Source organism: Macaca nemestrina, chromosome 14 (assembly GCF_043159975.1).
Source record: "Macaca nemestrina isolate mMacNem1 chromosome 14, mMacNem.hap1, whole genome shotgun sequence".
Lineage (NCBI taxonomy): Eukaryota > Metazoa > Chordata > Mammalia > Primates > Cercopithecidae > Macaca > Macaca nemestrina.
Window position 1 is genome coordinate 7190345 of NC_092138.1, and position 12508 is coordinate 7202852.

Here is a 12508-nt window from a genome sequence, read left to right on the forward strand (position 1 = left end):
TCATGATTTGCCTGCCTCAGCCTCCCATAGTGCTGGGATTACAGGCGTGAGCCACTGTGCTCAGCTGATGCATTCTTTGGGTTCCATATTTTCCTTATTCCCCTGCAGTTCTAGCTGGATTGCAGAGTTCAGTTTAAGATTATAAAATAAATATTAAATAACAACAAAAATAGTAAAAGGACAAAGAATACAATGTATACATGGGCAAATTATTTGAACAGACACTTCACCAAATAAGATATAGAAATGACGAACAAATATAAGATATAAAATAGGCCAAAACAAACATGAAAAGATGTTCAACATCATCAGTTGGATGGGAATTGCAAACAAAACTGCAATGAGAAATCACTACATGTCCACTAGGATGGCTAAAATTACAGACTGACAATACCAAATCAGTCTTGGTGGGCGTGTAAGCGACGCAAACACTTTAGCAAACTATTGGGCAATTTCTTAAAGTTAAGCAGATGCTTTTCCTATGACCTAGTTTTTCCACTTTGGGGTATTTTCCCAGAATAAATAAAACATACATTCACATAAATTCCTGTGGTGTGAATGCCCATACCAGCTTTATTCACAGTAGCCCCAAACTGGAAAAACCCCACATGTCTATCAACAGGTGAATGGAGAATCACTGTTGTATATCCATACAATGGAGTACTACTCAGCAACGAAAGGGAATGAACTCTTTATACTCACCACAACATCGAGGAATCTCCAGGTCACTATGCCGAGTGAGACAGGCGAGCCAGAAAAGTGTACATCCTTCATGATTTCTCTTACACACAAATTTAACAACTCAAACGAATCTATAGTGATTTAAAAAACAGATGTGTGGTGTCCTGGCGCCCAGGGTTGGGGAGGGGAGGCAAAGGCGACCAAGGTGTCCCTTGTGGGTGATGAAGGTGTGCTGTCTCCTGATTGTGACCTTGGTTTGTGACCTGGGTGTGCACATAGTCAGACTCACTGGACTGGAAACTTGAAGTGGACACAATTTACTGGACATAAATCATACCCTCAGTAAAGTCTCTAAAAAGCTGCCTTGCCTCTGGTTGGGGGTAATTATAGACTGGGATGGATAGCAAGGAAATCTGGGGAAGCTGATCGGTGCTCACATGGATGTATACATGAGCAGATTCAGTGAGTGGCACACTTAAGATCAGTTATTTCACCCACTGTGCTACTATGCATGTGCATTTCAAACCTCAATTAATAGAAACTGTATACAGCTTACTGATTTAGGCTGAGAGTAATTCCTAGAAATTTTTACAAAAAGATTTACTCTTTTTTTTTTTGAGACGGAGTCTCATTTTGTCGCCCAGGCTGGACTGCAGTGGCACGATCTCGGCTCACTGCAAGCTCCACCTCCCGGATTCACGCCATTCTCCTGCCTCAGCCTCCCAAGTAGCTGGGACTACAGGTGCCCGCCACCTCGCCCAGCTGATTTTTCTTTTTTTTTTTTTTTGTATTTTTAGTAGAGATGGGGTTTCACTGTGTTAGCCAGGATGGTCTCAGTCTCCTGACCTCGTGATCCGCCCGCCTCGGCCTCTCAAAGTGTTGGGATTACAGGTGTGAGCCACTGTGCCCGGCCAAAAAGATTTACTCATTTGGTAAAGTAAAAACTCATTTTCATTTGAATTAGAGTTTTATGCATCAAATTTGCTCCAAATGGCACAAATCAATTAATAAGGGAAGGAGAGGAAATCCATCTCTCTTCATATTCTCACTGGGTGCATCAGGGAATATTGGCATTAAGCTCCTTCTAGCTTTGCAGGTAAACTTTTCCCTCTAGGAAACTGGTGTGAGAGATGCCCTCCAGGAAACTGGCATGAGAGAAAGAAAATAATGCTAAATATAAACAGTTTGTTTTCTAAGAAATATTACCTGTTTATGAAATTTTGCCTTGGAGGTGCAAAATACTAAATAATTTATTGAAGTTGCTGCTGAGATGAAGTGTTTTCAGGGAACATAAAATAAATGCTTCTAAAGGTTGTTTGTTTGTTGTTGTTTTAAATGACCCAGTGTGTTCTAGGAATCTCCCGGCCGACCCCGGGCAGTCTAATGATAGAGACACCTGGGTGACCTCAGGCATTCTAATGGGAGAGACTCCTGGCTAACCCTAGGCATTCTAAAGAATGCAAATTAAACTTGGCTTTTAGTTCAGTTTGCTAAATTGAGGCCTTACTTTTTGTTGGCCTCTCTCCATAAATCCTGTTGAGTGAGAAATTGATCTCAGGTTCTTTTCTGATTATGTCATTGAAGATCACCCTCTTTAGTTGTTTAACGGTTGTTGCATTCTTATCGGGCAGTTTTTGCCTAAGGCACCCGTTTCCGGCTTATGGAGGGCAGAAATCTAAGGTGGCCCAGATCCAGAACCGGGCCCCCTGGCATTATTCGCAGGATTATGTTACCTTGTATGGCAAAAGACTCTTTCAGATATAATTAAGGTCACGAATTGTCTGATCTAAAAATTGTAAGATTATCTGCGGCAGGGCCTAATATGAGTTCTTATTTATTTATTTATTTATTTATTGAGACAGAGTCTTGCTCTGTCACCCAGGCTGGAGTGCTATGGGGCAATCTCAGCTCACTGCAACCTCTGCCTCTTCGGTTCAAGCGATTCTCCTGCCTCAGCTTCCCGAGTAGTTGGGATTACAGGTGCCTGCCACTGTGCCTGGCTAATTTGTGTATTTTTTAGTAGAGACTGGGTTTCATCATGTTGGCCGGGCTGGTCTCAAAGTCCTGACCTCAGGTGATCTACCCACCTCGGCCTCCCAAAGTGCTGGGATTACAGGTGTGAGCCACCGCACCCGGGTAAGTTCTTTAAAAGCAGAGTTTTCTCTGGCTGGTAACAGAGCTGGAGTTAGGTTTGACACCAGGGTGGATTTTCTGTTGCTGGCTTTGAGGTGGAGGAGGCCCCGGGAGGTCCCTGTCACTGAGAGCAGCCCCTGGCTGCCAGCCAGCAAGAAAATGAGGATTTCAGGGGACTGCAAGGAAGTGAATTTGCCTAACAACCAGATTGAGCTTGGAGGTAGATTTTTTCCCCCAAACCTCCAGATAGGAGCCCTTGACACTGGCCTTGTAGGCCTCTAAGCAGAAAACCTCATTAAACCCACCTGGACTTCTGACCTATAGAATTATGAGACCATAAATGGGTGTTGTTTTAAGCTATTAAGTCTGTTATGCAGTAATAGAAATTTATTGTTTGTTCCACAGTTATAGAAAATGAATATACAGGTGGGTGGGGTGGGGGTTATAGCTCACATCTATAATCCCAGCACTTTGAAAGGCTGAAGTGGGCGAATCACTTGAGCCCAGGAGTTTGAGACCAGCTTGGGCAACACGACAAGACCTCATCTCTACTAAAAGTACAAAAAATTAGCCAGGTGTGGTGGTGCATGCCTGTAGTCCCAGCTACTCAGGAGGCTGAGGTGGGAGGATCACCCGAGCCCGAAAACTCGAGGCTGCAGTGAGCCATGACCATGCCACTGAACTCCAGCCTGGGTGACAGACTGAGACCCTGTCTCAAAAAAGGAAAAAAGAAAGAAAGAAAGAAAGAAAAGTTAATATATAGCTCTGATAATACAATCTCAGTCACTAGCCATTTGATTTATTTCCAATGTTATCACTGTTTCCTGGAATAATGGGTGTGGTTCGATTTTATTTTTATGCTTTAGTTGTGGACAAATCTCTATTGTCTAAGCCGCTGTGAGAATTCAGGTAAATCCCGGCCCATCCTGGGTCAGTTCCTCCACATTCTCGCTACTCAAAGTGTGCTCCATGGTCTAATGGCTTCAGCCTCACCCAGGAACTTGCTAGAAACACAGAATCATGGCTCCACCCCAGACCTCCTGATGCAGAATCTTCACTGTGGTGAGCGACCCACTGCCCCCACGCCCCCGATGATTTGGGTGCTTATTAAAGTTTGAGAAGCACTGTTCCAGCTTGCCCTGAAGTTGTAGGATTTCAAACCAAAAAGCATCTTATGGATTTCAAACCAAAAACATCACCTCTGAGAAGCCAGCCTGCAGCCTGGCTAGTCCTTCTCCACCACCTGGGGGGCATCTTATGTTCCAGAGTCTAACACTCTGGCCCTGGACACCAGAGACCTTTCACCCTCAGAACCTATGCTCGCACGTCTTCAGACTGGGGCTGCTTTCTCTCCATCTCGCCTTCTCCTGTACCACCTGAGGCACTAATTCTTCCAGGATGCCTTCCTTGAATGTCTTCTCCTGACATCCCAGTGAGGGGCTCCTGATATTCACTTCCATAGTGCTTTGGGCAGCTACTGCAGCATAAAACCACTCCAAATTGAATTGCTTTGCTCACAATTGCAAAGGGATTTGGGATTTGGGCAGTGCTTGGCCAGGGATTTGGGCAGTGCTTGGCTAGGCGCTTTTCAGTCCGGGTCTCCTTTGTGGATGCTAATTGATGCTGTCCTCTGAAGCCTCCACTGGAGGCTGGAGCTGTCTGTCCAAGCTGGTGGCCTGACACTGCCGGGGGGAGGCACAAGTGGCACTTTGATGAAAGCGCCTACACCTAGCCTGTCTGTGCGGCTGGGGTTCTCTCACAGCATGGTGCCTGGGCTCTGAGAGAGGGGGTCCTGAGAGCAGGTGCTGCAGGAGACGCAGCCGAAGCCACGGAGCTCTCTGTGGCCTGGTCTGGAACTTTCACACACCACATACGCTGCATTTCTATTGGGTCAAATGGGTCACATAAGTCTGCACAGACTGAGAAGGAGGCGACTTACACCACCACGCTGTGGCAGGGACAGCAAAGACTGTGTGGCCACGCTTCCTCTATCATGCGTGGCCAGGGTCTTCCCCACCACGGCTTCTCCCTTAGGCTGTGCCATCTCACAGGGCTGCCTCCAAACACATGCCTTCCCCAGCACCACACTCAGTGCTGGCCCTGTGAACACATATGTGGGACTGATGGAGTAGAAACCTGCTTCAGCGAAAGTCGGGGAGTGGCAAACCTGGGAATGTAGAGAAGCACTCCCTGTGCAGCATGTATTTCTTATGTACGCAATGACGGCTGAAGTCCATGCGGAGCTGATCACTACCAGGCAGTTTCAGAGTGTGGGTCAGAACCCCTGAGCCTTCCTTGCCGGAACAGTTTGGAGTGTCACATGAGGACTTTAGCCTGGACACCAGAACCAGGTGGGCAGTGGGGCCCATCGCACACCACTGTAGTGTGAAGGGACAGGGTCTGCCTGCTGGTCCGTGCAGGGAGAAGATACTCCTAGCTCTTCAGGCTCCTACTCAATTAGCACCCTTTAACAAAAAGGCACCCATACCCTCGGCATCAAGGGCATCTCTGAATGAGGGTCATGGTGAGCTTGTGTTAGGAAAATAGCTCTCTTGCCAACACGCAGGCAAAATAAGCTTCTGCAATTATCAAAGGCCCGAGTTTGCAGAATTTTATTTACAGCAAAATGTTGGTTTACCCACAAACATCCTGCTTGGCTAAGTATATCTCCTGCTCCTAGAACAGGACCTGTGGTTTTTCAAGCATGGGTTTTGGCCTCCCTTCAGCACGCCGGCACGCATGTGCCCTGCTCTTTCTCCTGTGATCATCGGCACGATGGGAGGCGAGTGAGGGACTCCGTGTCTTCTGACACAGGCATCTCACAACACCAGTGCAGCCGGACCTTTGTCTGGTAGGTCTCCGTGCACCCACGAAGACCTGGGCCTGCGGGAAGTCTGGGGCCCACTGCTGTGCATGCTCATTTCTTGAGCATCTGAGTCACCTTTACAGTTTGCGATGATTGACGAGGTCAAACAGGACTCACTTGCATTGCTGGGTCTCTGTGGTGACAGGGGGGACTTGGAGGTAGGTGTTCGGGTCAGAAGGAACAGTCCTGACTTCCTCCACCGCTGCCTGCAGAAGCAGAGGCCGAAGCCACAGGCTGCGGGGGCGGGGAATGTGCTCCAGGAAGTGGCTCTCGATGCTCCTGTCCACAGCCTCTGCAAGGGGAGACACAAGCCCAGGCAGAGAACACAGTATGACAAGTGAGAAGAAGGGGAAGAAGTCAAATTACACGCTGTTTCTCCTTCGACGGTAGGAAGGCAGGAGGGAAGGGAGCTATGTAGACACAGGATACACTCCCAGTTCTGCTGGAGCTCAGGCTGGCCCTGGAGCTAAGCTTTAGCAATCTCCAAGGAAAAAGGATTGTTTAACAGAAAAATGGGGCCGAGGAAATACTGGACTTCAAATGAGAAGACACTTTTTCAGAACCTTCGCGGCCTTGGGGCTGGCTGTCCTTCCTAGAACCATACTTTGTGGCAGTGGTGAAGTCATCTCCGATCCGAATCCTCCCCAACCGTGATGTCAAATGGTCATTTACAGAGAATTAGTAACTGAGAGGCAGAGGAGAGAACACCCTTCTTTGCGTGTGAGTGATGGCGGAGTCACAGGCAGTGTGGGGTGATGGGCAACCATTACTTTCTTGTTTGCTGAAATAATTTCATGGTGCAGATTGGTAGGGAGAGTTCATTTTTGAGAAAAGTCAGTTTCCTGTATTTGAGCAAAGAAACCACAAATCGTTCTTTAACATTAGTAAATTTCTGTAAAGCACAGGTTGTCCTAAGTGAGGTGCGAGCGACGCGGATCTTTTCCTCAGGCACAGAACTGTCGTTCCTGCACTCTTGGGAGCCAAGGGTTAAATACTCAGGAATGTTCTGCCACCTGTTCTCAGGCAGCAGTTTGAGCCTGGGAAGCCACGCGGACAAGGACACAGCAGCCCCCTCATGCCCCTTGCAGTTCTGAATGCCTGTCATCAATCCTGGGGTCTTGGGGGAATGGCAGAAGGATCCCCATCACGGTGGAGTCGCCCTTTTCACTTATAAATGCGGCAGGGCTCTGCAGTGCCCTCGGAGTGAGGAAGGGCTCTCTTCAGCCTACTTCACAGAAGACTTCCCGGCAACCCAAGACCCCTAGTCCAGCTGCAGATGGTGAAGGAGACCCAAAGTGCAGAAAAACTCTACGGCTAACCCTCCACAGCACAGCGGTCCGAGGCTACCTGAGGCTAAGGGTGCAGAAGACCAGCCCAGGCGCAGGTGTCAGGGACGGCCCTGTCCTCAAGCCTTGGGAAGGAGGTGCTTTTCCAACCAGCCTCTGTCCCCCAACTGAGGGTAAGAGCCCGGCCAGGGGCCACCCAGGCCCACCCGCGCCCACTGCATCTTCTCCTCCTTTTCCACCTGGTGACAGCTGCATTTCCGTGTGTGGCCAGAAGGAGAGTTTTCGATTCCCTCCCTGCGATGAAGACATGTTTGAAGAAAAGAAGCTGAGCTCACTCTGAGCGAGGTGTCAGAGGGCTATGGAGTGAGGGGTTTTGGTGCTGGTGCTGCCTGGGGATGTTGAGTGTGTGACAGCTCCTAGGATCTGAGGAGGGCCAGGAGGAGGGCACAGGAGGGCCAGGGCACCACCAAAAGCAGGGAGAAGCCTACATGAACGTCATCACATCCCCCCTTCGTTATTTAACTGAGACCCCAGTACACGCAGGACACCGTGTTGTGGGCCCTGAGAGACCCCTGACGTTGGCTCTCCAGCCAGGCCCCTCTGTCCTGTTGCTGTGTCTGCACTGCCCTGGCTTCTGTATGCTTTTGCTGCATGGCCAGGACCTGTGGCTCCCGTGGCCTGCCCTTGAGCTGCCCTTGAGCTGCCCTTGGACTCACCAGCTGTTTTGCTGGCAGGCGCAGAGGCAGGAAGGACCCAGGAGTTTTGATCCTCACCCTCGTCCTCCCCACCTCATGCCTTGGGCCCAAAGGACCAGAGTGGGAGTAGGAAGCCCGGATAGACGGGTAGACGTGAGGGTACTGGCCCGAAATTGTGTCCCGTCTGCCGCTCCCCTCTGGGCCCTGCTCTGACCCGCCCTCCCCAGTATCCCCTGGAGGCCCCATCCGTCAGTCCCTCAGTCCCTCGGTGCTCATCTCACAGCGTGCTCCTGCGGAACCGACAGCCCCTGCCGGGACAGCAGGGAAGCCTCAGCAGAGCCCTGGGGGAGTTTTGGGTGGGTGTGGGGGAAGGGGAGGAAGGATGGAAGCCCACAGGAGGCTGTGTATTGGAGGGCAGGGGCTGAGCTGGGCAGAGCCGAGGCGCCTCGGCTCAGGCCTTTTCTGAGTGGGGTTCCAGGGCCTGCACGCTCCGCCCTGCCCCGCACCCCCCACCCCGTGCCGAAGTGCGGGGGCTCCTGCCCTGGACAGGTCCCCATGCCTCTCGCCCCGACCAGCAGCTTGGGCTGGAGCTGGAGCCGGTCAGATATTTTTCTTTACTAGGGAATCTTGCCTAGCACTGCTCGGTTCTCCAGGCAGGACGACGGCCTTTAGGGGCTGGTGGACGGGATTGGATGCCTCCCTCTCTGCTGCAACCGCTTTGGATCCGGCTGGATTGTTTCCCCCACCGTTTGCCGCGTGCTCCCCGCGCTTTGGGCTCTGGATTGGCCGAGGGAACCGCGCACTGTCCGTGCACCCCTGGGGACCCCTGTGAACAGGCCAGGAGGTGGGGGCTATGTTAGTCACTGGGGGGTTACAAATCAGGATGTAAAGTGGGGGCCAGGGGCCAAGGAGAACCAAGGGGCGCCGCGGGGTGGGGGTGGGGGTGGGGGTAGGCCTCGCGGGAGGGGCAGCGGAAGCGAGGCCAGCACCCTGGGGACGGCGGGGAGGGTGCTTGGCTCATTCTGGGTGCCGCCAACGGGTGACAGACTCAGGATCCAGCCGTGAGGGACATGGGCCGGGGCAGCAACGGAGCAGGAGCCCAGGCAGGGCGGTGTGGGCCGGGCCTGTGCAGGCCAGGCCGAGAGGACGCGTTTGGGTGGGGATGGGAAGGCAGGAGCAGGCCCAGGACAGAGTCTGGTGTCAGAAACTGGCTGGGTGGGGACCACTGAAGGGGTCAGGAGAGCAGGAGGAGGACGGGCGCAGTGGGGAGGGGGGCCCTAAAATTGACTTTGGAACGAGTTACCTGTGAGACGTCTCAGGGAGGAATGTCCAGCAGACAATTGACTATGGAAATCTGGAGGTCAGCGAAGAGAATGGGGCTGCGTGACCATGACATTTACCCAAATGATCTTCAGCAGGCCTCGCCAACTGCTGGGGGCACCCACAATCTCACAGAGGATCTTTCTGTCTTCTCAGAGTCACTTTTACAAATGTTGCCACAGGGTTATATTGCTTAACTTCCTTCCTTCCTTCCTTCCTTCCTTCCTTCCTTCCTTCCTTCCTCCCTCCCTCCCTCCCTTCCTCCCTCCCTCCCTCCCTCTCTGCTTCCCTCCCTCCCTGCTTCCCTCCCTCCCTGCTTCCCTCCCTCCCTGCTTCCCTCCCTCTTTCTCTCCTTCCCTCCCTCTTGCCCTCCTTCCGTTCTTCCTCTCTTTCCTCTCCTTTCTTCCTTCCCTCCCTTTCTCCCTCCTTCTCTTCTCTTTCTTTCCTCTCTCCTCCCTCCCTCCCTCCCTCTTCCTTCCTTCCTTCCTTCCTTCCTTCCTTCCTTCCTTCCTTCCTTCCTTCCTTCCTTCCTTCCCTCCCTCCCTCCCTCCCTCCTTCCCTCCTTCCCTCCCTTCTTCTTTCCCTCTCTTTCTCCCTTTTCTTCCTCTCCTTCCTTTCTTCCTCTCCCTTCCCCTGCCCCTACCCCTTCCCCTTCCCTTTTGTAGAGAGGGTCTCACGCTGGTTCCCAGGCTGGAGTGCAGTGGGGCAATCACAGCTCACTGCAGCCTTGACCTCCTAGGCTCAAAGCGATTCCCCCCATCCAGTCCCTCCACCGGGCCTCCCAAAGTGCTGGGATTACAGGCATGGGCCACCAACCATGCCCAGCCCACTTAACGACTTCTTAAACAGAACTTGTAACTGACCTAAGATAAAATTATGTGAATGCAACTTTGGAGGGAGGAAAGGATGTCAGTGGAAGTTGCATGACTTTTGCATATCTGTGCTGTCAAATATAGGTGAAAGTATCAATGGTGCAATTCTGCTGTTTAAATAGCATCCTTGGCTCTAAATAAATGGGCTGATATTTTAAGTTGATTCATATATTGTAAATTAATCCAACCTAATTTTTAAAATTTTGGGTGAACATTTTTCTTGTTAAGTGATGTTATAAAAATAAAAACTGGAAGTTCTTGGCTTAAAAAAATAAATAAATAAAATTTAAACAGACTCTTAAAATAACCCTCAGCTTAATGTAAGCAATTTTGTCTGTGCCATATCACGAGTTTGATAAGCTAGAGATGTTCTATTAAAGATATTGGAATAGAAATGTCTGTGACTCATGCCTGGTGACGTTTTGTATGCTACACTCCTTGGGTTATGAGCCTTTTGGAAATGAATGGACTTGGGCCTCAGACACAGGGTCGCCCATTTCTAGCTGCAGCTTCTTAAGCTTGGAGATTGGTTCCTTCCCCGTAAAATGGGAATTCCTAAGCCTCGCTCATGGAACTGTGAACTTCTTGGAGAGGCCCGTGTAAAGTCCACGGGATGGCGTCAGCACACACGTGTCCTGTCATTCCTTATCCCTGCATGTCATTTCCTTTGTGTGATATGGAGGAGACAGGGCCCCCATGTACTGGGCTTTGTGTAAAATAGCTGGTAAGAGTGTTTGAGAAAGATTACTTGATAATCACGCACAAGGATGGTATCAACGAGTTGGATGTTCCCTAAGATGTGACTTCAAGCATTCCTATCTTAGGATACATATTCAGTTTGCCAAATGTCCTGCAGAAAATTGTGTAGAAGCTCCACAGCTGTCTCACCAGCCCAGGTAGAAGATAGCGTTCTCTGGGCCCTTGCTACAAAGTGAGGTCCCTGGACTGGCCGCATTCTTGTCACCTGGGAGCTTGTCTGAAATGCAGACTCTCAGGCTTGATCCTGTGTAAACATGACTATGGCCACTGGCCACACGTGGCTACTGAGTGCTTGAAATGTGGTTAGTGCCACATGATGAAATCATACTCTTTTGGGTATATTTGGTTAAATAAAGTATCTTATTAATATTAATTTCACTTTTTTTTTTAGCCTAAAGTCTCTACCAGGAAATTTTAAACTTCATATGTGACTCCCATTATATTTCTTTATTTTTTTGAGACAGGGTCTTGCTTTGTCACCCAGGCTGGAGTGCAATGGTGCAATCTTAGCTCACTGCAGCCGTGACCTCCTGGGCTCCAGTGATTCTCCCACCTCACCCTCCTGAGTAGCTGGGACTTCAGGCGTGTGGTAACACACTCAGCTAATTTTTTTTTTTTTTTGCAATGGAGTCTTGCTCAGCTGCCCAGGCTGGAGTGCGGTGATATGATCTCGGCTTACTGCAACCACCATCTCCTGGGTTCAAGCAATTATCCTGCCTCAGCTTGCCAAGTAGTTGGGATTACAGGCACCCACCATCATGCCTGGCTAATTTTTGCATTTTCATTTTAGTAAAGACGTGGTTTCACCATGTTGGCCAGGCTGGTCTTGAACTCCTGATTTCAGGTGATCTTCCCACCTCGGCCAATTTTTTTAATGTTTACTTTTTTTATAGAGACAGGGTCTCACTATATTGCCTCAAGTGGTCTTGAACTTTTGGGCTCAAGCTGTTCTCCTGCCTCAGCTTCCCAAAGTGTTGGGATTACAGGAATGAGCCACCTTGCCTGGCCCCATCATATTTCTGTTGGACAGTGTTGCTCTCAAATCCATGTTCTCAAAATCTGCATTTTAACAAGATCCCTGAGTAATCTCTGTGCCATTAAAGTTTAAGAAGCACTGCTCTCCGGTAACTACAGCCTGCGGGCCAAATCCAGCCCAGGCCCAACGCTTGTTTTTGTGAAGTGAATGTTACTGGAACGCAGTCACACTCTTTGTTTACACACCATCTGTGGCTCTTTGTGCTTCAGGGGTGGAGCTGAATAACGGTGAGCGGGAACTCACAGCAGCAGAGCCTGAGAGGCCATCTAGCCCTTATAGATAAGTTTCCTCAACCCCTGGCTTAGGCCTTGTTCCTGCCAGCATCTTATGGCGTGGTCTCCAACCCTGATGTGCCCGTTCATGTCCTTGTCAGGAAAGTCCCTGGGCACAAGTGCCTGTGGTAGAAAATGCTGTTGGAGTCCTGCTTCTTTCCTGGAAGTTACAGAGGAGGCTGAGGATCCATGGGATGGAAAAGATTAAAAGATGATTTCAGATCAAAAGTCCCTAGTGATATCGGAAAGGCCCTTTGAGGCCACCTGATATTATCTTGCTTATTGATGGGTGAAGCAAGACCCCAACAGGGGGTGGGTGGTGAGTCCTTTAGGTGCCGGGTGAAGGAGCCGGTGGAAACCTGGGTGAAGCCGGATGGGTGCCGCCTCTGGTTGTTTTTGCAACAGGGTGTTTTCCCAGATTGTGGGTGTTGGTGGGATGGGAAGGCCCAGCAGTGCGTTGTGCAAACAGTGCAGAATTTTGTCCCCTCAAATTGACACTTGGTTTTAGTTGCAATATTTAATTTACTGTGCAGTTTTCAAATAATACTAAAAGAAGGCATGGGATTTGTATGTTAATCGGTGGGAAGC